This window comes from Schistocerca serialis, chromosome 6 (assembly GCF_023864345.2).
Source record: "Schistocerca serialis cubense isolate TAMUIC-IGC-003099 chromosome 6, iqSchSeri2.2, whole genome shotgun sequence".
Lineage (NCBI taxonomy): Eukaryota > Metazoa > Arthropoda > Insecta > Orthoptera > Acrididae > Schistocerca > Schistocerca serialis.
Window position 1 is genome coordinate 144,739,053 of NC_064643.1, and position 23,024 is coordinate 144,762,076.

General features: G+C 43.9%; 1 protein-coding gene across 1 annotated transcript in view; it reads left to right on the top strand.

Moving 5' to 3' along the window:
- LOC126484696 (hemicentin-1) overlaps positions 1 to 23,024 on the top strand; it is a 1,211,236-nt gene that overhangs the window by 31,758 nt on the left and 1,156,454 nt on the right. The window lies entirely within an intron of this gene.

The following is a 23,024-nucleotide window of genomic DNA, read 5'->3' on the forward strand; positions in this document are numbered from 1 at the left end:
CTCGGTCGGGCACACAGTTTTAATCTGCCAGTAAGTTTCATAATACGGGGTGTTTCAAAAAGGACTGTACAACTTCGAAAACTCATATAAATTAATTCATAGTACCTGCAGAAGTGATTGTAGTGTCAATTTGTAGGGAAACACACCAAGTTTTGTCTCGCGTAGTTCGCTAGTGCCGAATCACACCGTAAGGAGCGCTAGCTGCAATTGCGTTAAAGATGGCTTCACCGGACCCGAGCGTGCTAGCTGTGTGGTTTGGTTTGAAGAATCGAAGTCGGCGACACAACAGTTCAGGGTAATTTCCTTACCAAGTACGCTAAGGACCCTCCTAGCAGGCCTACAGTTTATGAGTGGCATAAATGTTTTGTAGAAACAGGGTGCTCGGTAAGACATGGGGAATCATCAGGTCGTCCGAGCAAATCTGAGGAAGTCGTTGAGCCAGTGAGACAACGTATTGTCAACAGCCCTACGAAATCGATCCGGCGTGCATCTTGCGAACTGCAAATCCCACATACGACTGTCGTGTGTTGAGAAACCGTTTGCCTTTGAAACCGTACAGATTGACGACCGTACAAGCAATAAAATACACTGATAAAATTGCTCGCAAGAACTTCTGTGCGGATATATTAAATCGATTAGGTAAGGATGAACATTTCCTGGGCAAAATTGTCTTTTCTGACGAGTCGGCTTTTTACTTAAGTGGCAAGATTAACAAACACAACTGTAGGTCTTGGGACAGTGAAATCCACATCAAACATTGCAACATGTTCGTGATGAGTCTAAACTGAGCGTATTTTGGCAGTGAGGAAGAACAAAGTGTACGGACCCTTTTTTCCGTGAGAGAACCATGAACGGTATAGTGTACCTGGGAATGTTACAACAATTTTTGATTTTCATCAAGGATATTGTGTTTGTACCTCTTGTGCCGGCTTGTCTGCCTGAACTTACAGCAATAATTTACGCCGCCACTGAACAAGTTACACCTGCAATGATACAGCGAGTTTGAGAAGAAATTGACTTCCGATGGGATATGTGCAGGATAACCAACTGTAGCCACATACAACATCTTTAATTTAAGGTAAAAAAAAAAAAAAACCTTGCTTCCCTACATAACAACACTAAACACAGCTCTTCTTTCAATAAACCTATATGAATATATATATATAGATATAAAGTCCTTCTTGAAACACCCTGTATAGACTAGAATGAAACCTGCTCCTATCACAGTGCAAGAAAAGGCGAAATGCGATTATGACCAGGGGCTGGCATTTAAATCAAAACGTCTTGACACTCGTGCTTTTTTGGTTCAAATGGCTCTGAGCTCTATGGGACTTAACTGCTATGGTCATCAGTCTCCTAGAACTTAGAACTACTTAAACCTAACTAACCTAAGGACGTCACACACATCCATGCCCGACCCAGGATTCGAACCTGCGACCGTAGTGGTCGCGCGGTTCCAGACTGTAATGCCTAGAACCGCTCGGTCATTCCAGCCGGCTGTGCTTTTTTGCTCTAAGTATCAGTGTCATTTAGTGAAATTCATCAACCTGCAGAAATCTTGGCCTCCCCCTCCCCCCCCCCCCCCCCGGAAAATCTTTTTTAGCAGTTTACCCATATGACATTACGTATTATTTACTATGGCTGGCAAATCTTCTGGATTTTGCAGCTAAGAAAGCTCACTACCCTGATGAAGTATGGTTAACACGTAAGAAAGCGTGAATATGCCGAGATGTTTTAAGTTTCTTTGAAGCTACTAAGTATGTCGAAAAGCTGGTTCCCTTCTTTTACATTCTTAAGTATGCTCTGGACATATTCGCCTTTTTGAGCTACGATAGGAGCATTCTTCATTTTGATTCCCGACTTTTACTCTACCATAATTTTGGCATTAGATCGTCAGAACTTGGCAACCGAAGCAGATTTTTGTTGACTCTGGCTACCACTGATCCGGTACAGGTATTTTTCATCGACTTTCGAACTTTGTTGCTTGTATCGTGACAACGGAGAATGCTTTCACAAAAAAAAAAAAAAAAAAAACATAATGGCCATTAATTACACGTACTAGTCTGCCTTCTTACAAAATTTGAACCGATTCCAGTAAGTTTGGAAAATATAAGTTCACTTTAAACCGTTTCCGCAGGTTCAGTTCATGTAAGAACTAATTTACGTGCTGCATTATCTTGGTTTTAAACCATCGTATCTCGGCAACGGATAAAGATAATTGGATGAAAAATTTCGTTTTGATTTTATCCATTTGTCTACCTTCGTGCAATGTTTGAACCGATGCGTACAAGTTTATAGTATAGGAGCGGAATGCTTCAAAAACCTCCCAGAGAAACATGTATTTTGCACGTAAAATTCAAGCGAAGCAAATTTTATAATGATGGTTAAAACTTATCTTAGACCAAGATTCGATACACCCATGGACTAAATTTGAGCCATCGGTTTCGTTCCAGCCTGGGGTTTTTTAAGGATGATTATTTTTAATCATTTTTAATCATAATTTAAATCTGAAAGAGCGGGACATGTTTTGCTCGTAAAATCTGCACACTGCACACGAAAATGGTGTCATTACCTGAGCATTAATTTCAGCCGAATTAAAATCGTTTGCAACAGGAATTAATGGAGTCGCACAATTTGCCTAGGTGCCTTTCCGGTTCGTAGTTCAAACTTGCTTAATATGCTATAACATACCTGCTACAGCAAGGCAGATATTCGAATGGTTAAACAAATGGCCGTTGGTCCGAGGTAAACCGAAAATTTTGCACCCCATGTTCTTCGCTCAAACAGGAACCGATCACTAAGACAGTCCCCTCCCCGCCCCCTCCCAATCCCAACCGCGATTCTGCATGCGTTCTTTTCATGCATATTTGTTACAGCGCTTCCATGCTAACGATTATGTAGCTGATAACAGGGCTCTCAGTAACATCAGCACGTGGCTTTCAAAGAACGGGTTAAAGTCATTCTCACAAGGGACGTGTTTAGATTGTTAAGCACGCCAAATGTGGTTTACATCGTGATTGGTCCACACTTAGAACCGAGCTGGTTTATGACGTGGAATGTCATCCTCACCATGATTTGCGACTGCAGCGCTCTCCGGCAACAGTTTTCTGCTGTATCGTACTCGGAGACCAGATAGTTTGTGTATAGACGTGGACAGGCGTAAAATTCCTACGGTAACTCTATTAAACGGCACAGGCGTAAAATTCCTACGGTAACTCTGTTAAATGCCACATTTCCTCCCTTGCCCGTATGCTAGTTATGTTGTTCTGCCTGTAGTTTACGTAAATAAAAACGTAAATATCCATCAACATGAGATTTTGAACAAATATCTTAAAGTTTGAACATTTTATGCAAGTATTTTCATTATTGTTCGTCATTAGAAATTCCAGTTATCTTAATCCTATTTAAACCAGTAATCAACTTCCTGCTTTCCACACATACTCAGGGGTTACAATATCCATAAACAAATCTTTGAACTTATTAGAATATGGAAGTGAATTCATAGACTGAACGGTAAGCAAATGATCTTAATGCTCACTGACATTAGTTTTGATACAAATAAACTTTTTGTAACTTCTAGTTGTGTCACGACCGCTCCTCCATCGCTCACTTTGTCCAACGATATGCTTCATCCATCTACATCAATCCACATAAATACAAGATATTGTCAGCTCTTACACCCGAAACAGCATAGTACCAATGAATGGAAATAAGGTAAATAGCTCCATCTGAAGTCACATGACTCCACAGTGCCCGCGCGGGGCTTTATACTAGCGTGATTAGTAAACAACCTTACACAAGTGAACATCAACTAATTACTGACAACTTTAACATAACACACCCAAGCAATGATTTAGCTTCTAAATCAAGGCACAATCCACTGACGAGAAGACGTTAACCACAAGGATGAACAAAGTGTCACGTAAATTAATGTTCAATCTAGACTATGAGCATATAGTATTGGTGAATCACAGTACATTTCACCAACTTTCAATTAACGTAGTCCTTTGAGACCCCTCTACTTTTAGTCACCGTAACTTCCTCCGTGCGCAAAGCTAACCGTTCTTACCAGCGTAGCTCCGTCAAGCAAACACTGGCTCACTCTCTGTGCCACACACACACGTGCAAGCGTGCCCAGTTTCCTTCCGTCTCCGTGCGTCTTTTCTCTCTCCTCACAGCCATAAATGTTCCCTCTTCCAAAGTCCGCCCGTTGAACAGATAGTCCTCTTTTCCCCTCAGAGACGTTTCACATACATAAGCAGGACAGCCTGGCCAACCCAGAACGGCTAGCGTGGCTCTAAATCATCGTGTCGTAGATGGCACAAAGTGCAGAGCAGCGGAACTGCAACGAAACGCAGTTCATTTTGTTTCTGACATAGAATCCTGGTAAAAGTGAAATTTTATTATTACAAGGTGTTCAAATGTCAGGGTAATCAATCATTTCAAAAACCTATGTCTATACCTTCACAAAGAACATTTTCAGCCTGAAAACGAGCACCGGCCGCTGTGGCCGAGCCGGTCTCGGTGCTTCAGTCCGGAACCGCGCTGCTGCCTCGGGCATGGATGTATGCGATGTCCTTAGGTTAGTTGGTTTAAGTATTTCTAAGTCTAGGGCACTGATGAGCTCAGATGTTAATACGTATAGCCGGAAAAAGTGCAGTGAGACTGGTCCGCTTCGCCAGTTCACCGACTTCGCGTAGGTCGTTGGAGTATCCTATCTTAATATCCATCCACATAAGTTAGGACGATTCTCACGATCGTTTCCATGCAGCTGTTGATAGAGAGAGATGTGATAGGGATGGGACTTACGCTGAAGGGCCAAAGAAATTGGTACATCTGCCTAATATCGTCTAGGGCTCCCGTGAGCATGCAGAAGTGCCGCAACACGACGTGGCCTGGACTCGACTAATGTCTGAAGTAATGCTGGAGGGAATTGACACCTTGAATCCTCCAGGCTGTCCGTAATCCCGTAAGAGTACGAGGGGAGTGGAGATCTCTCCTAAACAGCACATTGCTCAATAATATTCATGTCTGGGAGCTTGGGTGGCCAGCGGAACTGTTAAAATTCAGAAGAATGTTCCTGGAGCCACTCTTTAGCAATTCTGCGAGGTGTCGCATTGTTCTGCTGGAATTGTCCAAGCCCGTCGGAATGCACAATAGACACGAATGGATGCAGGTGACCAGACAGAATGCTTACGTACGTGTCACCTGGCAGAGTCGTATCTAGACGAATCATGGGTCACATATCACTCCAACTGCACACATCCTACACATTTACAGAGCCTCCACTAGCTTGAACAATCCCTTGCTGAGATGCAAGGTCCATGGATTCAGGAGGTTGTCTCCATACGCGTACGCGTTCATCGCTCTGTACAATTTGAAACGAGACTCGTCCGACCAGGCAACATGTTTCCAGTCATCAATAGTCCAGAGACCGTGTTGACTGGCCCAGGCGAGGTGTAAAGCTTTGTGTCGTGCAGTCATCAGGGGTACAGGAGTGAGCCTTCTTCTCTGAAAGCCCATATCGATTACGTTACGTTGAATGATTCGCACTTGTTGATGGCCTGGCATTGAAATCTGCAGCAGTTTGCGTAAGGGTTGCACTTCTGCCACGTTGAACGTTTCTCTTCAGTCGTTGTTAGTCCCGTTCTTTTCCGGCCGCAGCGATGTCAGAGATTTTATGTTTTACCGGATTCCTAATATTCAGAGTACACTCGTGGAATTGTCGCACGGGAAAATCCCTACTTCATCGGTACCTCGGAGATGCTGTGTCCCGTCACTCGTGAGCCGATTATAACATCACGTTCAAGCTCACTTAAATCGTAATTACCTGCCACTGTAGCAGCAGTAACCGATCTAACAACTGCGCCAGACACTTGTCTTGTATAGGTGTTACCGACCGCAGCGACGTATTCTACCTGTTTACGTATCTCTGTATTTGAATACGCATGCCTATACCAGTTTCTTTGGAGCTTCAGTGTATGTTGGTGGAGAATATGTAAGAGCCTTGCTTGACCCATGCCACATTGTCTAGATGTTAAACTATCGCTTTCACTTAACTGGTTGAAGAGAATGACAAAAAGTTGTCGAGTTGGTTGACGTATATTGGGATTAACAAACACCACAGACTTCTAATTTACTCTACTTTTTAGTCTGGTACTATCAGTAGGCCTTGTTCCATTAAAAAGTGTATATTTGCACAAAAAATACTCTTTCTAAGTCTTATTACAATCTGTTCATTGGTTATAAATACGAGCTTCTGACTATCAATGTACTCTATGAAAGCTGCACATGGGTAGCAACTTTCCATTTCCGCAATATTTGCGTGCCTGTTTTGGGCGATTCACCCTGTATATTCAAAAAGACTCTGTGGTGGCCTTTTGTATCAGGTCGTGTCTTGTTGCCTGTTCTGGAAACAGACGATCCCATTACCAAGGGACGGTAACATGATGATGGTAGAGCCTCGAATTCTGTTAAATATCTAAGGGAGCGTAGAGTTACATTTTATTCGCGATGCCAGCGCAGTGCTTAAGGGTAGAGATCACTTGGGCTATCTTCCTAGCGGCAATGCTGCATTTACGTTCTGCTCTGTATGAAAAAATATTTAGTAGTATTATTGTGGCATACACGTCTAAGTATGGTTAGCAAGATTGTAGTTAATTCTGTTGCTGTTAGAAATTAGGCACGCAAAATTACTGATAAAGTCTTTGAGGCTGATAATAGCGCCTATCTTGCATTGGTTCGCACCCTTTACTGTGTGTATATTGTATTTGTAGGCGTATTTCCTCTGTTGCACTGCTTGTTTCGGGCAGTTCTCGCTATTCAGAAATTTAACGTTTCCATGAGACAACCTTCAAGTAATTCACATTTTAATCGTTATTATACTGTTTTGAGCGCTTGTCTGTGCCGCTCTTCTTTCTAAGCTTTTTTACTATTCTGTTACTATTATTACGGAAATTTTGTGAGAAACTTACTTGTTATTTCCCTATAAATATAAACGTTCTGATGCTAATGACCATGCTGTCTGGTGTCTTATACAAAACAACAGAAATATTTAAACCTACAATTACTTTTATTCTCCAAAATAAGAAAACTGAATATTTCTAGCGTATGTATCTTTCTGCGTCTGATAAAAGTCTACGTTTCTGTGCTCTGTCCATAATTTATTTGTGAAGGAACCAACAGGTCGGGAGCTGACTTCTACAAGCAGCTGCCTAGCAAGGATGTCAATTAGTTGTAGGGGAGACAGTTCCTTGTAAGTAAAACGCCGGCTGTCATGTTTTCTCGACAGGTGCCAAGGGCGTTCTGTTGCGCGACGGACGTAGGTGGCCTGAGGAAGCCCTCAGGTAATCCAATAAGCGACTGACAGCGCCAAGAAGCCTGGAGCGTGGAACAGTTCCCTATAACAGAGGGAAAATGTGAAACAGACGGAGGCTTAAAATGCACATTTATTAACCGACGACGGACGGCACCGGCAGAAACAGTAACGGACGTAACGTAGCTGGTCTGAAAAGCAAATCTTCCTTGGAGAGAAATAGCGCAAGGAAACAGGGATCACCGTGAGAAAAACGACCAGCATTTCATTTTTTTGTCACGTACGATTCATTGCATATCATAGATGTTGGCCCACCAATAAGTTCCAGTTTCAAGATCTGCAAACGTTGTTCGACACGGTAACACACTGTCGTCTAGCAATCAAGACACAGTCATATTGAATGTCTTCTCAAATGTGTAACAAGTATAATACTTGATTAAATCAAGTACATTATACAAGATTGCGAATGTTCAACTGAATCGATTGAAATATGCGATGTACTGAAAGAAAGCGTAATTAGATCATTGTTGTTTCCGATATACATAGACTGTCACAAACGGTCAGCAACACCTTGGGATTATTTTACTGCCGATGCATTTTTCTGTTGTAAGGAATTGTGCCATAATCGTCGTAAGAAAATGCGGGACGAATGAGCCTTTCCACTTGGTCACCGAATGCCTTTTTCCCAAATATTTCCCGCCTTTTTTGCTGTCTCAGGTAAACTAGGATGTTCATTATGTTTGTGGCCGACGAAAAAAAAAAGAGAATCGATAAAAGAAAATAAAGGAGAAGAGAGAAAGGAAAGAAGAAAAAGAATGGATTAAAGAACACTAAAATAGGAAGGGGAGGAGATTTCTGAATGGAAATAGTGAGAAGACTGGTCTTTGTGGAGCAACAGTTCTGTAATACCTACCTCTCCCTGGTAAGGAGATTCCTGTGTCAAAATTCGGGCTACTTGATGGAGCCGGTCTTGTTGTGCCAAGTGAATCAACTCAAACGACAGTGTAAAAAATATATTTCTTCTTCCTGTAGGACCACGTTTAGCCATCTGATGTCTGCATTACCTTCTTCTTCTCCCAGAACCTCTTCGTTCTTTCCATAATTATCACCCGCTCTTCTTCAGATAGCTTCACTATCCTCCTCTCTTGTCTGCTCCATTGGTAATCGTGCTCTTTTCTTGTATCCCTCTCTATCGTTGACCTCCAGTTCTGGAGTACAACAACCCTTTTCGTTCTTGGCATTCCTCTTGGCCTCCACGTTCCTTATCACCAAACATCTGTTTCAAGAATTGAAAATATTCCGTTGTCGTTTCTTTTAAATTCACTTTCAAGTCAGCTGTGACTGTGGGACTGTCAAACAGTGTCCTCTTCTACCATGGCTCAAAAGTAATCTTATGCATACAGAAAGAGGAAATGACCAGTGGTATTTCCGGAAATATCAAGGTCATCTGCGTCCTAATACAAGGTAAACCATATTCTAACATCAGCATCGTCAAATGTGGCTGCGCAGTATGAGATGAGGTGCTCAGGTTCCTTATTTAATTGTACGCTTCGTAAATGTCTTGAGGAGTACAGATGTACACTATCTGACCAACATATTTGGTCACTCACGCGTAAGACGGAATTATGTATTACATGTCGCGATAAGTCGATCCGCTAGTTTCAGAAGAGGCGGAAAGCACTGTTTCGCCAGTAGAGAGACAGTAAAAGTAGAATGGGTTGGAGAGGAAAGCTAAGAGCCGTCAAACCTAGAGTAGACACTGGATTTCACCTGGGTAACAAATCGATTATTTCAACCCTTCTAAAGCGCCCAAGTCAATTGTTTGTGATGTGATTTTGATGTCGAAACGCGAAGGCACAACCACAGCTACACCAACAGATAAATTCCACTTTCTAGAGTTCCAAACGTTGTTCGACACGATATCGCACTGTCATCTAGCAATCAAGACACAGTCGTACTGAATGTCTTCTCATATGCATAACAAGATCAGTACTTTGACGGTGAAATCAAGTACATCATACAAGATTGCGAATGTTTGACACAATCAATCGAAACATCCGATGTACGGAAGGAAGCGTGATTAGGCTGTTGTTGTTTCCGATATACACTACGTGATCAAAAGTATCTGGACACCCCCAAAAAAATTCGTTTTCATATTAGGTGCATTGTGCTACCACCTACTGCCAGGTACTCCATATCAGCGACCTCAGTAGTCATTAGACATCGTGAGAGAGCGGAATGGGGCGCTCCGCGGAACTCACGGACTTCGAACTTGGTCAGACGGTTGGGCGTCACTTGTGTCATACGTCTGTACGCAAGATTTCCACACTCCTAAACATCCATAGGTCCGCTGTTTCCGATGTGATAGTGACGTGGAAACGTGAAGGGACACGTACGGCACAAAAGCGTACAGGCCGACCTCGTCTGTTGACTGACAGAGACCGCCGACAGTTGAAGAGGGTCGCAATGTGTAATAGGCAGACATCTATCCAGACCATCACACAGGAATTCCAAACTGCATCAGGATCCACTTCAAGTTCTGTGACAGTTGGGCGGAATGTGAGAAAACTTGGATTTCATGGTCTAGCGGCTGCTGATGAGCCACATGTCACGCCGGTAAATGCCAAACGTCGCCTCGCTTGGTGTAAGGAGTGCAAACATTGGAAGATTGAACAGTGGAAAAACATGGTGTGGAGTGACGAATCACGGTACACAATGTGGCGATCCGATGGCAAGGTGTGGATAAGGCGAATTCCCGGTGAACGTCATCTGCCAGCATGTGTAGTTCCAACAGTAAAGTTCGAGGCGGTGGTGTTACGGTGTGGTCATGTTTTTCATGGAGGGGGCTTGCACCCCTTGATGATATCCGTGGCACTATTACAGAACAAGCCTAGAACACCTTTGGGATGTTTTTGAACCCCGACTTCGTGCCAGGCCTCACCGACCGACATCGAAACCTCTCCTCAGAGCAACACTCCGTGAAGAATAGGCTGCCATTCCCCAAGAAACTTTCCAGCACCTGATTGAACGTATGCCTGCGAGAGGGGAAGCTGTCATCAAGGCTAAGTGTGGGGCAACACCGTACTGAATTCCAGCATTACCGATGGAGGGCACAACGAACTTGTAAGTCATTTTCTGCCATGTGTCCGGATACTTTTGATCACATAGTGTACATAGACTGTCACAAACGATCAGCAACACCCTGGGATTATTTTACTGACGATGCATTTTTCTGTTTTGCGGGACGATGCATTTTTCTGTTTTGCGGAGATGTGTAAATTGGAAATAGTGAGAAGACTGTTCTTTGTCGATCAACCTCGAGGCTGCTTGTAAAAAATTGTATGAAATCAGCGGAAGGAATCAGTCGTGAGTTGCTGTGACCGTCAGTTGGGAGTTGAAACGAATGGGGTACAATGATCGAGGAGCTCGTCATAATCCACGCATTTCTCAAGTAAGCGCGAAGCGGCGCTTGGGATGATGTAAAGAGCGGCGCCACTGGTCCGTGGATTATTGGAAACGAGCGGTTTTCGAGTGATGGATCACGCTATACCTTGTGGCAGTCTTACGCAGCGGTACCTGCCAACAGTGAAGTGAACTTATTGCGGCGAAGAAAGCGCTAAACGTGGAAAGTTATGAACACATATTACAATACTGCTTACAACAGAGGATGACTGACTGTATCAACATGACAATGAACCTTGTAATAAAGCAGCATATGTGAATCAATGGTTTGAGGACAATAACATTCACGAAATGGAGTGGTCTACACGGAGTCCTGGCCTGAACTCATTTGAACACCATTGGGATGAGTTAGAGCGTCTGCTTGACTCCAGACCCCATCGTTCTACGTCACTACCTCCTCTGGTTTCGGCTCCCGAGGAACAGTGCTCTGTCATTCCCCAACAGACATTCAGGCACTTCATTGAAAGTGTTGCCAGCGGAGTCATACAGGCGAGGGGACGACACAGCCCAATTAATGTCCCTTAATAAGTGTGTATAGACTTTTCACCAGATAGCGTAGGTGTAGTTACACCATAATGTCACCCCTAGGAGTGGTCGTGACAACTCAGCCCGACACTGCGTCAGATCGGAATCGGCTTGTCGAGGAACAAGCTGTTTCGGGCAGCGACCAGGCACTGACACTTCAAACTGGGCCGGTTAACAGCTGCAGAGAGGCAGGGCAGCTATAATCGCGATGAGGCCGCATGAAACAGTAATTTGACTGCGGTGGGAGCCGTCGCCACGCCGGGCCGTGTAATTGAAAGTGGGCAGGGCGCGCCCGCGCGTCGATACCTGTGCTAGCTGCCGGCTGGCACGCCCCCGCAGATACCATCTGCAGCTAATGCCCGCGATTACGGATTCACGGCGCCGGCGATTAGCGGCGGCAGCGCAGCGGTGAGCGCGCAAAAACGCGCCCGCCTCACACCGATTGATCCGATGCCATGCAGCCTCTGCTGAGAGCTCGGTCCGCTACACATTTCGAACATGTCGTGCCAGCCCATCACAGCACGTGCTTTGCAACGTGTAGAAGATAGCGTAGATTTCGTATTAAACATTGATCGCGAGAATTTTTTTACGTAACTAGTGAACCTGGCAATTCTAAATATGTATGGGAACTACACACACATCTAAGTTGCTTTCAACCCCTCTCTGCCCATGTTATCATACCCTCTCTTTCTCTGTACATCTCCTCCCCCTCTACCGAGCGAGGTGGCGCACTGTTTAGCGCACTGGACTCGCATTCGGGAGGACGACGGTCAAAACACGCGTCTGGCCATCCTGATCTAGGTTTTCCTTGATTTCCCTAAATCGCTTCAGGCAAATACCTGGATGGTTCCTTTGAAAGGGGCACGGCCAACTCCTTCCACATCTTTCCCTAATCCGATAGGACCGATGACCTCGTTGTTTGGGCCCCTCCCCCGCCCCCCCCCTCCCTCCCTAAATGAACCAACCAACCAACCAACCTACCAGCCTGCCACTCTGGATGAGCGGTTCTAGGCGCTTCAGTCTGGAACCGTGCGACCGCTACTGTCGCAGGTTCGAATCCTGCCTAGGGCATGGATGTGTGTGATGTCCTTAGGTTAGTTAGGTTTAGGTAGTTCTAAGTCCTAGGGGACTGATGACCTCAGATGTTAAGTCCCATAGTGCTCAGAGCCATTTGAACCATTTTGAACCAACCTCCCACTCTCTATGTCCATCTTAGCCTGTGTGTTGGAGTATAGTGTAAAAATTTGAAGTAAATTCGCCAAGAGCTTTTCGACATTTATGTTAGCCGCACTTCCCTGTTATATATTGCATACATATGTAAATGTTATTTATATTACAAAAATGTATAGCCCATGTCCGTCTGAACGTTCATTAGAGTGTCGTGTAAAAATCTGTAGTAAATCTGCCGGAATTTTTTGAACAGATCTCGTTTTTATAACGGTCAATGTTATGAGAATATGTAGTAGCAGAACTGTCAAACTGAAGGCAATTTTTTTTATTTTCCTTTTCATACCAAAAGTACCATTACCCCATATCCACAATTACGAACACAGCAAAAAATATCAACCACATCGGTTGAGCACTTCTCAGGTGGTGATCTTTCGCAGTTGATTTTAATTTCCGTCTTTTCCGGTGGATTTTCAGGACGAAGTCTGATGACAACATTTATTTTCCCTTGATCTGAAGTGCCCTTTGTAGACGATTTTCTCGAATCGCCTGATCCACTCGCTGGAAAAGGTCATCGTCAGACACTCGCTTTCTTCCGTGACTGCTTGCATCATGAACGTCTGTACGTCCAAAGTTCCTCCACCATAGCCATACACTCTCACGCATGTCAGTTATTTGGGCTGCATGAAATCAGACGGGTCCTCTCAGCACGAAGAAATCAAATGATAGCACACACTTAACATTTGGCGGGAGAATGTTGTTCTAGGCCTCTTTACATGCCCACTTTGTCGCTCAGAGAAGCAAAGTGCGACGTAATCGTCAGGCATAATAGAGGCACTGGGCAACACGTCTGTACCAAGCTTCATCGCATTTTCGCTGTGGTTTTAATTTCGCGAGCGATCGGACCGTGAAAAAAAAGAAATCGCCCCCGTGGCAGTAGTATTTACATGAGTGCGACAATAGGAAGCAGCTAAATATCGTCGTAAGGTAACGTATATGTGTCAGAAAAATATTTTTAAAACGTAAAATTTTCTGCCAAAACTGGCAGCGTTGTAAAATAAATGGTAAACGGCGTTTCACTCTGCCCATTACAAGCTTCTAGGTGTTGTAGACGGATGGGACTTATTAGATACAGTTTTGAAGAGGAACCCATGCCCGGAAATGTACCGTTTGGACGTAAAATAAGTTTGAAGGTGGGATCATTTAGCATTGTCCCGCTTCACGGTACGCACGCGGCGGAGACCGTCGAGTTGTCTTCTTCGTGACGAAGGACGTTCTCATCAGATTCGAGAATAGAGTGGCCCTTCGTTGCACACCACAGTCTGCGGTCGTGCCAGTTTCTCGCAGTCGTTTTTCTGTGTGATGTCATGATCACTGCTACGACTCCCCTCTTTGACAATCTTTTTTTCAAACAGTGCTTTTGTGGACGTTGGTTTCATTTCAAAACCTTATTTACGAAGTCCCCTGCTTACGAAGCCCCCTTGACTTCATCGAGAAGCCTGTAGTGAGAGCTGTGGAGCACGTTCTATAGCGTCATGGAAGTGAATGACCAACATTAACGCCTGACTCACATGCGGACGTCCTGTGCTTGGAGGTACATCACAGACGAATGAGAAGGCTTGGCTGCTGGGTGTCGCTCGCTGCAGACACAGTTTACAACCCACATATACGTCTATACCCCGCAATCCATGTCACGGTGTGTGGCGGAGGGTATTTGGTGCACCACTCTCGCTGACTGTAGCTTTACGGCTGTTACGGCTGTACCTCCACCACACTGTATTTCGGACGTATGTGGTCGTTTGTAAGATTTTGCTTGATTCGGCGTTTCCTTAACTTACCTTACGTTATTATCAGGATACTTTCCAGCACCCTGTATACACATGTTCTGAAACCGTTTTTATCTGATGGACAATAAAAAAAACAACTTTGAGCAAAAGTTTTTCACATACATTAAAATAAGAAAGAATAAAGAAAATGGTGTATGTACTTTCAGCGTAATGAAAACATTGCCTTATACACTGGAGTGAAATTTAAATTCTTAACATGTAATCTAACTTTCCGAATGCGGCTGAACGTTTTTTCCTCTAACATTTGAAGCAACAAAGGTTAATGACTCTAATAGTATAGTACGAACCTAATTGAAACAAACATTCCAATGTTACACATGCTCGTACAGGGGTGGACAGAAATGTGGAAACACTGCAAGCACAAGAGATTACCAGGCCTCATGGTGCAGGAAAACCGTTAGCATTAGAAACAGCTTCCAGTCGTCTCGCAATTGATGAAAACTGTCTACTTTCAGTGCCATATCATTTCTGGTGGTCTGTATTCCTGAGTTCTATATGAACGTTGTGCTTTTGGACTAATGTTACACACTGCAGTGCTAAGCCGGTCACGCTGTTTCATGTTTATATTCGCATTCCAACAGATGGGTCGCTTTCTATATTCACTGGAAAACCGGTAGCGGTGACTCGCTGGCGTTGTTTTGTCGCTATGTAAATCTGACGCTGCGCCTCTTGTATTTTCACAGTAAAAATCCGGCATTTATCGCAGCTCGTAACATTACAGTGTCTAACATTGTCACATTCTGCTGAATTCTGGAAAGTTTTAGTTTTGCATAGTATGCAGTAGCTGCCCTCTAAAGCTAAAAAAAGTATTCGAACGCTGCAACGGTTGCGTGGTTTTGATGAAATGATTCGTAGCAAATGATGGATGTACTGGTGCCTGATAAAGAAAGATAATAAACATTGTTCTTGTATTTAATTATTCTATTAAAATATAATGAGTTATTTGGAATGTCCAAAAGACAATTAAAAGTACTATCGAAATGTGCACTATTTCATTATAAACGCTTCATTTTGACAGGTACTGCAATCAGTTTAAAATTAGTACAACGAAATCTGCTGTGTTATCGTGTATATTTGAAACATGAGTAGGAATTTTCCTCGATGTACCGGAAGGACGCAGTCGTGAATTAATGTAGTATTGTATTCGGCTAATACAAATGCTGATTCAAGACTATGGTGGATTATACAGATGTCGCTTCAGATCTATGGCATAATCAAATCGCCTTATGGTTATAGGAAAGGTCAGGAATAAGTGAACTTTGTACAGTTCTTTCAGCACTAATTAAACATTCGCTTTAGTATGTTTTGTAACATTAAATAGGTGAAAAAGGTAAAATCGTCATCAGCCAGTAGGTCGCTTTGAACATCGCAGTGATTTACTAGACATGATCCTACTGGAGGTGGTAACCAGCACTAAATTACAGGACACACTTCATGTAAGCCGACGATTTGGCCATCAAAGCACAAGAAAAGTGATTTGGGGAGACAGAATAAAACCTGGAACGCGCTCTAAGCAACATGTCAGAATGCTACGAGGAAAATTCCGTTAAAGCAAATCCCTGAAAGACACAAATCACGCCTTTCATCTTCGCTCGAAATAAGCAACCCGAAAGCTGAATGTGACCTCTAATGGCATCGCACTGGAACAGACAGACAAATCGGCATACTTGGGAGGGGGAAATTAGTGTTTAACCTCCCATCGACAACGAGGTCGTTAGAGACGGAGCACAAGCTTGGATTAGCGAAGGATGGAGAAGGAAAGCGACCGTGCTCTTTCGAAGGAAACGTCGCCGCACTTGCCTTAGACTATTTAGGGAAATCACAGAAAACCTAAATTAGGATGGCTGGACGCGGGTTTGAACCGTCGTCCTCCCGAATGTGAGTGCAGAGTGCTAGCCACTGCGCTATCTCGCTTGGTGACATAGCTGGGTGTCGCAATGTATAAATATAAATGCGAGAAAGTACATCATAAGTCGCAGCAAGGATCAACACACTGAGAAAATTAGCTAGCAGCGAACTGGGAACTAGACCAAATCACAGTCCAAACAGAGTGCTACACGGCAGGAAATGCCTGCCCGGCGTAGTCCAAATCTGCAGATGCCAAAAACCTGAAATGAAACCTGACGACTACAATCGGTTGCATGAAACCGACGCCGCTCGATAAATACACGAAGCGGCTGGATTTACGGACGCCATTTCCCGACGAGCTGATGCCGAACAACATAGAAGACTTGGCATACCTTCTGTGATCTCCACTACCAATTTTGAGCTTCCTGCCGGCCGGAGTGGCCGAGCGGCTCTAGGCGCTACAGTCTGGAACCGCGCGACCGCTACGGTCACAGGTTCGAATCCTGCCTCGGGCATGGATGTGTGTGGTGTCATTAGGTTAGTTAGGTTTAAGTAGTTCTAAATTCTAGGGGACTGATGACCTCAGAAGTTAAGTCCCATAGTGCTCAGAGCCATTTGAATCATTTTGAGCTTCCTTTGAGCCTGGAAGATTGAAATCACACAAGAAATTTTTGAAAAAACGACAGTCCTCCATTACAGGAGATGCCCAATGACGAGATCTTGAGACAGCGGAGCCTCCGAATTTGTTATGTGAAAACTCTGAAAGCTTTTAATGTAAAACAGGCTTTATTAACATTCTACATTTTTATTCTTCATGTATACATATTTATTTCTCAACATAGTCACTCTGGCGACGAACACATTTCTCCCAACGATGAGATAAAAAACAAATAATGTTTTGAATTTGTTGACGGAGGCACAACCTCACCTCTACTTGTAACGCTTCATCACTATCAGTGTGAAATCCTAGAAGGTGTTCTTTAAGTTTTGGAAACATATGGAAATCGAGTGGGACCATGTCGGGACTGTAGAGAGGATGATCTATGACAGTGAACTCAAGGCGCCGGATTGTTGCATATGTCGCAGCGCTCGTGTGTGGGCTGACATTGTCATACTGGAAGGTGCTCAATTGGAGACACGTTTTCTGCTGCTACAAATTCGATTACAGCACGCTCTTTCTCACGTAGTGACATAGTTACGTGACACAGCACTATCTACAAGCTGTAATTTGAGCCTTCTACCGGCATAGCTTCGCAGTTTGCGTCAGCGAAGCGGGAAAGTCGGCCGTGTAATAGGCATGGCATGTAATACCTCAAACAATTATGCGAGCCGGTCGTAGTGGCCGAGTGGTTCTAGGCGCTACGGTCTGGAACCCCGTGACCGCTACGGTCGCAGGTTCGAATCCTGCCTCGGGCGTGGATGTATGTGATGTCTTTAGGTTAGTTAGGTTTAAGTAGTTCTAAGTTCTAGGGGACTGATGACCTCAGAAGTTAAGTCCCATAGTGCTCAGAGCCATTTGAACAATTTTTCGAATTATGCGAAGAGACTGAAAAATTCGGTGGCTTCACTTTTTAGCACGCCTTCGTACATTCAACAATTTCTGTGGATGCTGTCTACTGCATGTGCGAGGAACTATGATTCGTAATTTAACACAGGCAGTGAAATATCGTATTTATCTGCCGATATCGAGCACGCGATTTTCGTGTACAACGATTGACCTGTGCGGGAATATACAAAACACATGTACGACTACAGATCGTAGACGCGTGGTTGATGACATATGCTAGTTTGTATCTGGCCGTGAGTCGTGCACCGATAGCCAAATGGTAAGGCGACCGTTCGCGATAAGCGGCAAACCCGGTTTCGAGACCCAGTCCGGCACAAATTTTCATTGTCGTCATTCCACTCTACAGCTGATGAAGTCCTTATTCGCAGTTGCGAACGCATTTAATGTATTCAGCGTAAAATACCGCTTAATGAGGAGATTATGACAGCGTCTTAAATTTTAAATTTGGTCAATAATAATGTAAAATACCGAAAACTACATTATGTTGTACCTGGAATCCATTAGATAGGCAAATTGTAACTGGGACTGGGTAACCGCAGTAGCCTTTAAGTGAGTTAGACGACAGATAATAACGTGGTGATATAGGACATCTCCTGACCTGTCCTAACTGTCCCAGTAAATGTTCGCAAGGCGAATTGTGGTAGGAAAGCAAGGAAGCATTATACGTAGTCCTGTTTTGGGCTGGAAAAAAATTGACTTCTGGATACGAAAAAGTAAAGTAAGTAGATGTATACCTTTGCCTTCCTCCGAAATTTGATCTGCCCTTCCCACTTTCCCACCTGTTTATTGGGGGAACCTACCGTTTGTCGTGAAATATGAATCACGGTGCTACTCGGCTTTTTTCACATAAACATTACCGATGATGAAAGAAGTGAAAAGTGAGAATTAAATATCCTATGACTGACCGGTGATCGAACTAGACTGCTGGATTCGTAACCGGGCACATTACAACTGAACCACCGACTCAACCCTGAGTGCAAAAAAGTCAGAGCAGCTGCAAACGTAATGTGAGAACGAATTGGTAGTGCATCTGCTGCATGTGTTGATAAAGTAAGAAAGGAAAGCAGATTACGTTTTACCAAAAATACTACATCGACACAAAGGAAACGTGACTGTTGGAATTACTAAGGAACGTGTGCGCCGGCCGAAGTGGCCGTGCGGTTAAAGGCGCTGCAGTCCGGAACCGCAAGACCGCTACGGTCGCAGGTTCGAATCCTGCCTCGGGCATGGATGTTTGTGATGTCCTTAGGTTAGTTAGGTTTAACTAGTTCTAAGTTCTAGGGGACTAATGACCTCAGCAGTTGAGTCCCATAGTGCTCAGAGCCATTTGAACCATTTTTTGAACGTGTGCGTGACGTGAGCGATGACCGGCTGCAATACGCAAACATCTATTATTCAGCACGCTTCGAAAATGTCAGAATTCGCCGAAGTTGTTGCTCTCGTGTGTTTCAACGTCCGCTCAAGTCGTGAATAACGCCTACCTCTGACGCAGTGCCCTCCGTATTCACCTCATATCTGATTTATGTTCTCTGCGGTCTTGTCTGACGCGGACGTGAACTAAGCCTTTTGAGAAGCGCGGGACTGCAGTCAGATAAACACCTTGATTTTGCGTTCTGTCGATCTGCCGGGAGGTGGCTCCAGGAGTCCGCCAACGGGGCTTTAATTACGCAACATTTGGTAATTACATTTGACTTGTATATCACTGTGAAAGGCCAACAGCTGATTGGGACGTGCACCTCGGCTCTGGCGCCCGTTATTCATTCGCAAAATTACATCGTTACCCAAATTGCGATTCGATAAATACATTAATATTGCAAATACAATGAATACGGTTGAATTTAATAACCGCATGTGCGCGCTCACCGGCCTGGAAAATCCGTCATTAGTATTGGGCTCAGCCGTGTGTCGCGGTAGCTGCAATCAGTTACGAAGGGCCGACCTCCGCTCTTGAGGGCCTCCATTACGTGCTCCTGCCGTAAACCGGCGAGCTAACCGATTAAGACCTGATTTCGTTCGCTTCTTCCCTCGCGAATTAATTTGATTATCCGTCAAAAAACGCATAGCGGCTGTACCACAGAATCAAAGCCTATGTTATGAGCGATTACTCCCATTTGCTGACATTCTATGAAAATCAATCTTAACATGAAACAAAAATGATATTTTGTCGAAATCAGGATCATGAGGCGTTATTTCTGACTGAAAAATAAAACCAGCAAGTGCTAATCCGTACTAGTATGAAACTGACAATTCCATGCTCTGAGGATTACACACGTTAAATTTTCCGACTTTTACATTTCCGCAGTTAAAGTTTCTTGGAGTCGAGGCGTCCTCCAAGAAGAACATACATTAGAAACAGGTTAACTGTTTCAATAAAAATGAAAGAATTGTAATGACATATCCAGATTTCTAGGGGGACATGGAACAAATCGTATGCTTATTGTATTAAAGCATATACAGTTTTCTAATCTGCAAATGTAAATGTCATGTGACTAGGGCCTCCCGTCGGGTAGACCGTTCTCCGGGTGCAAGTCTTTCGATTTGACGCCACTTCGGCGACTTGCGCGTCGATGGGGATGAAATTATGATCATTAGGACAGCACAACACCCTGTCCCTGAGCGGAGAAAATCTCCGACCCAGCCGGGAATCGAACCCGGGCCCTTAGGATATCAAAAAGAATAATCTGATTTTAAAAAATCATAACTATTACGTTATTTGAGATATGTGCGTGAACAATGTACTGTTGGAAAGAGCAAACGCTCGAGTTTTACATGGTTCCGGCTAGGTAGTAGCACTGGCGTCTGGAAGTGCAGGAATTTTTAAGTCAAAGGATTACTGAATGATAGATCGGTCACAGTGGCAAATGATTCAGCCTTACATTACCGGCCCCCAAGGTCACCGGATCTGACTGTACGTGATTATTTCTTGTCGGGGTTTATAAAAGATTTTGTTTATGTGCCTCTATTACAACCAATAGTTAATGAACGGAGACGTAACTCAAGACATGCACGCTACAGTGTGGGAAAAATTTGAATAACACGTTGACATATGCCGTGCATCCCAAGGGGGGGGGGGGGCATCTTGAACACCAATGAAAAGGTATGAAAAAAATGTTGAGTTTCCCGTTGATCGAAAAACAAAATTCATTGTTACGTTTATTAGTTTCAGAAATATAGACGTGTTAAATCGGATGATTCTTTTTGATACAACCTGTATAATCTTTTAGCGGATTGACACAACACTTAAAAATTCCTAAGCCTGTAATTATTTTGTGTACATGTGTGGCATATTACGCTGTGACTCAGAAATCCCCGTACCCCTAAGGCAAAGCCGTATATTGTATGCTCGAGTTCGTATGTATGAGAACTACGTACCCCTCGGATCTTTATGTGCACTATCGTGCCTTACACGTAGATCTGTGCGTTTCCGTGTCCTCCTTGTTTTATTAGATGAAATGTCATAAGATAAGCGAGGGAGAACCGAAATTTATTGCCCCCGAATGCTTTGTTCTGTTGTCAATACCGGTTGAGGTATTAGATGTCATGCAAATTACTTTCCTGCTTCGCTGACGGAAGTTGCAACCCCCTGCCACCAGAGGGCGCCGAATTGGAGGGTGTAACGTGACGATGTCTAACGAAACTACATCGGTGCATGAGTGATCCTCAGAAAACTGTAAGCACTAGTTCAGGGAGTTCGTTCGCACAAGGAGCACCCTCTGTTTCAAGCGTGACAGTACTAGACAATGCCCGGGTGCTCCGATATCTTGGCTTCACTGTCGTCGGTTATCCTCCATACAGTTCTGACTGGGGCCATCCGATTTTCATCTCTTTCCAAAACTTAAAGAACATCTTCGAGGATTTCACTTTCATAGTGAGCAGATGTGAGATTGTCCACCGTCAACAGGCTCAGACATTCTACAGTCACGGTGTCAACAAACTAGCCACACATTGAGAGTAATGTGTTCATTGCCAGAGTGGTTATATTGAGAAATAAATATTTAGACGTGAAGAATGAAGATGTAGAATGTTAATATGCGAGTAACTTGGTTTTATTTAAAAAGGAAATGCTTTCACATAAATACTTGGAGGCATTACTTTTGATGGTTGAAATGGCTCTGAGCACTATGGGACTTAACTTCTGAGGTCATCAGTCCCCTAGAACTACTTAAACCTAACTAACCTAAGGACATCACACACATCCATGCCCGAGGCAGGATTCGAACCTGCGACCGCAGCGGTCGCACGGTTCCAGACTGAAGCGCCGAGAACCGCTCGGCCACTCTGGCCGGTATTACTTTTGATCATGCCCTCCTGCTTCCAAGGGCTTTTGCGCAAATTATTTATTAGTTTTGTAGTGATAGTGAGTCACTTGGGACTTGATTATTCCTCATAACGAGTTATATGAAGTGGTACAGTCCACTCAGGTATCGTGGAAAATGGTTCAAATGGCTCTGAGCACTATGGGACTTAACATCTATGGTCATCAGTCCCCTAGAACTTAGAACTACTTAAACCTAACTAAGCTAAGGACAGCACACAACACCCAGCCATCACGAGGCAGAGAAAATCCCTGACCCCGCCGGGAATCGATCCCGGGAACCCGGGCGTGGGAAGCGAGAACGCGACCGCACGACCACGAGATGCGGGCGGTATCGTGAAATCCAGGCCCTTATTATAAATGAAGCGTATTTCTTTCCAACTCTTGGACGCAATGGGGGTTTCCTTAAGACTAGAAAACCACATTCCTCGTTTGTTGGCTGCAATATAGCACACGGTCATTAGAAAATAACTCTCATGATCAAGACATGACCAAGGCATAACAAAGCACGGCACACCGCAGCTTGCTGACCCATGCCGTAGTCAGGTATTAATTTACATATATCTGCCTAACATTTATTAATGTGGTTATGTTGACCCCAATACTTGAAGTTTGCCTAGTTTTCTGTATAAGGATTTCATTCGTACTCAGTTGAATGACCGATGGCGTCGCACGTTTCCTCTTGCGTTTCCTTAAGGGTTCAGGAGACTTCTCGGTCATCCTATAGCTGTATGACTTGCATTAGAATTTAGGTCGTACAAAGCATGGTTTCTGTATTAACAGGTGGCTGAAAGGTTATTGTTCAGAGACCTCAAAGACATAGAAAAAAATTATTTAATTGGCTAATTGAGTTCAAAATTCTTCGTCTGTTCTGAACGGCTTGCATTTGGTGTCGAAATTATTCGTGTTTTGCGGAATTGTAAGGCTTACGAAACACTCGTCCACTCCACTTTTTGTAAATTCAATTTGGGTTTGGCA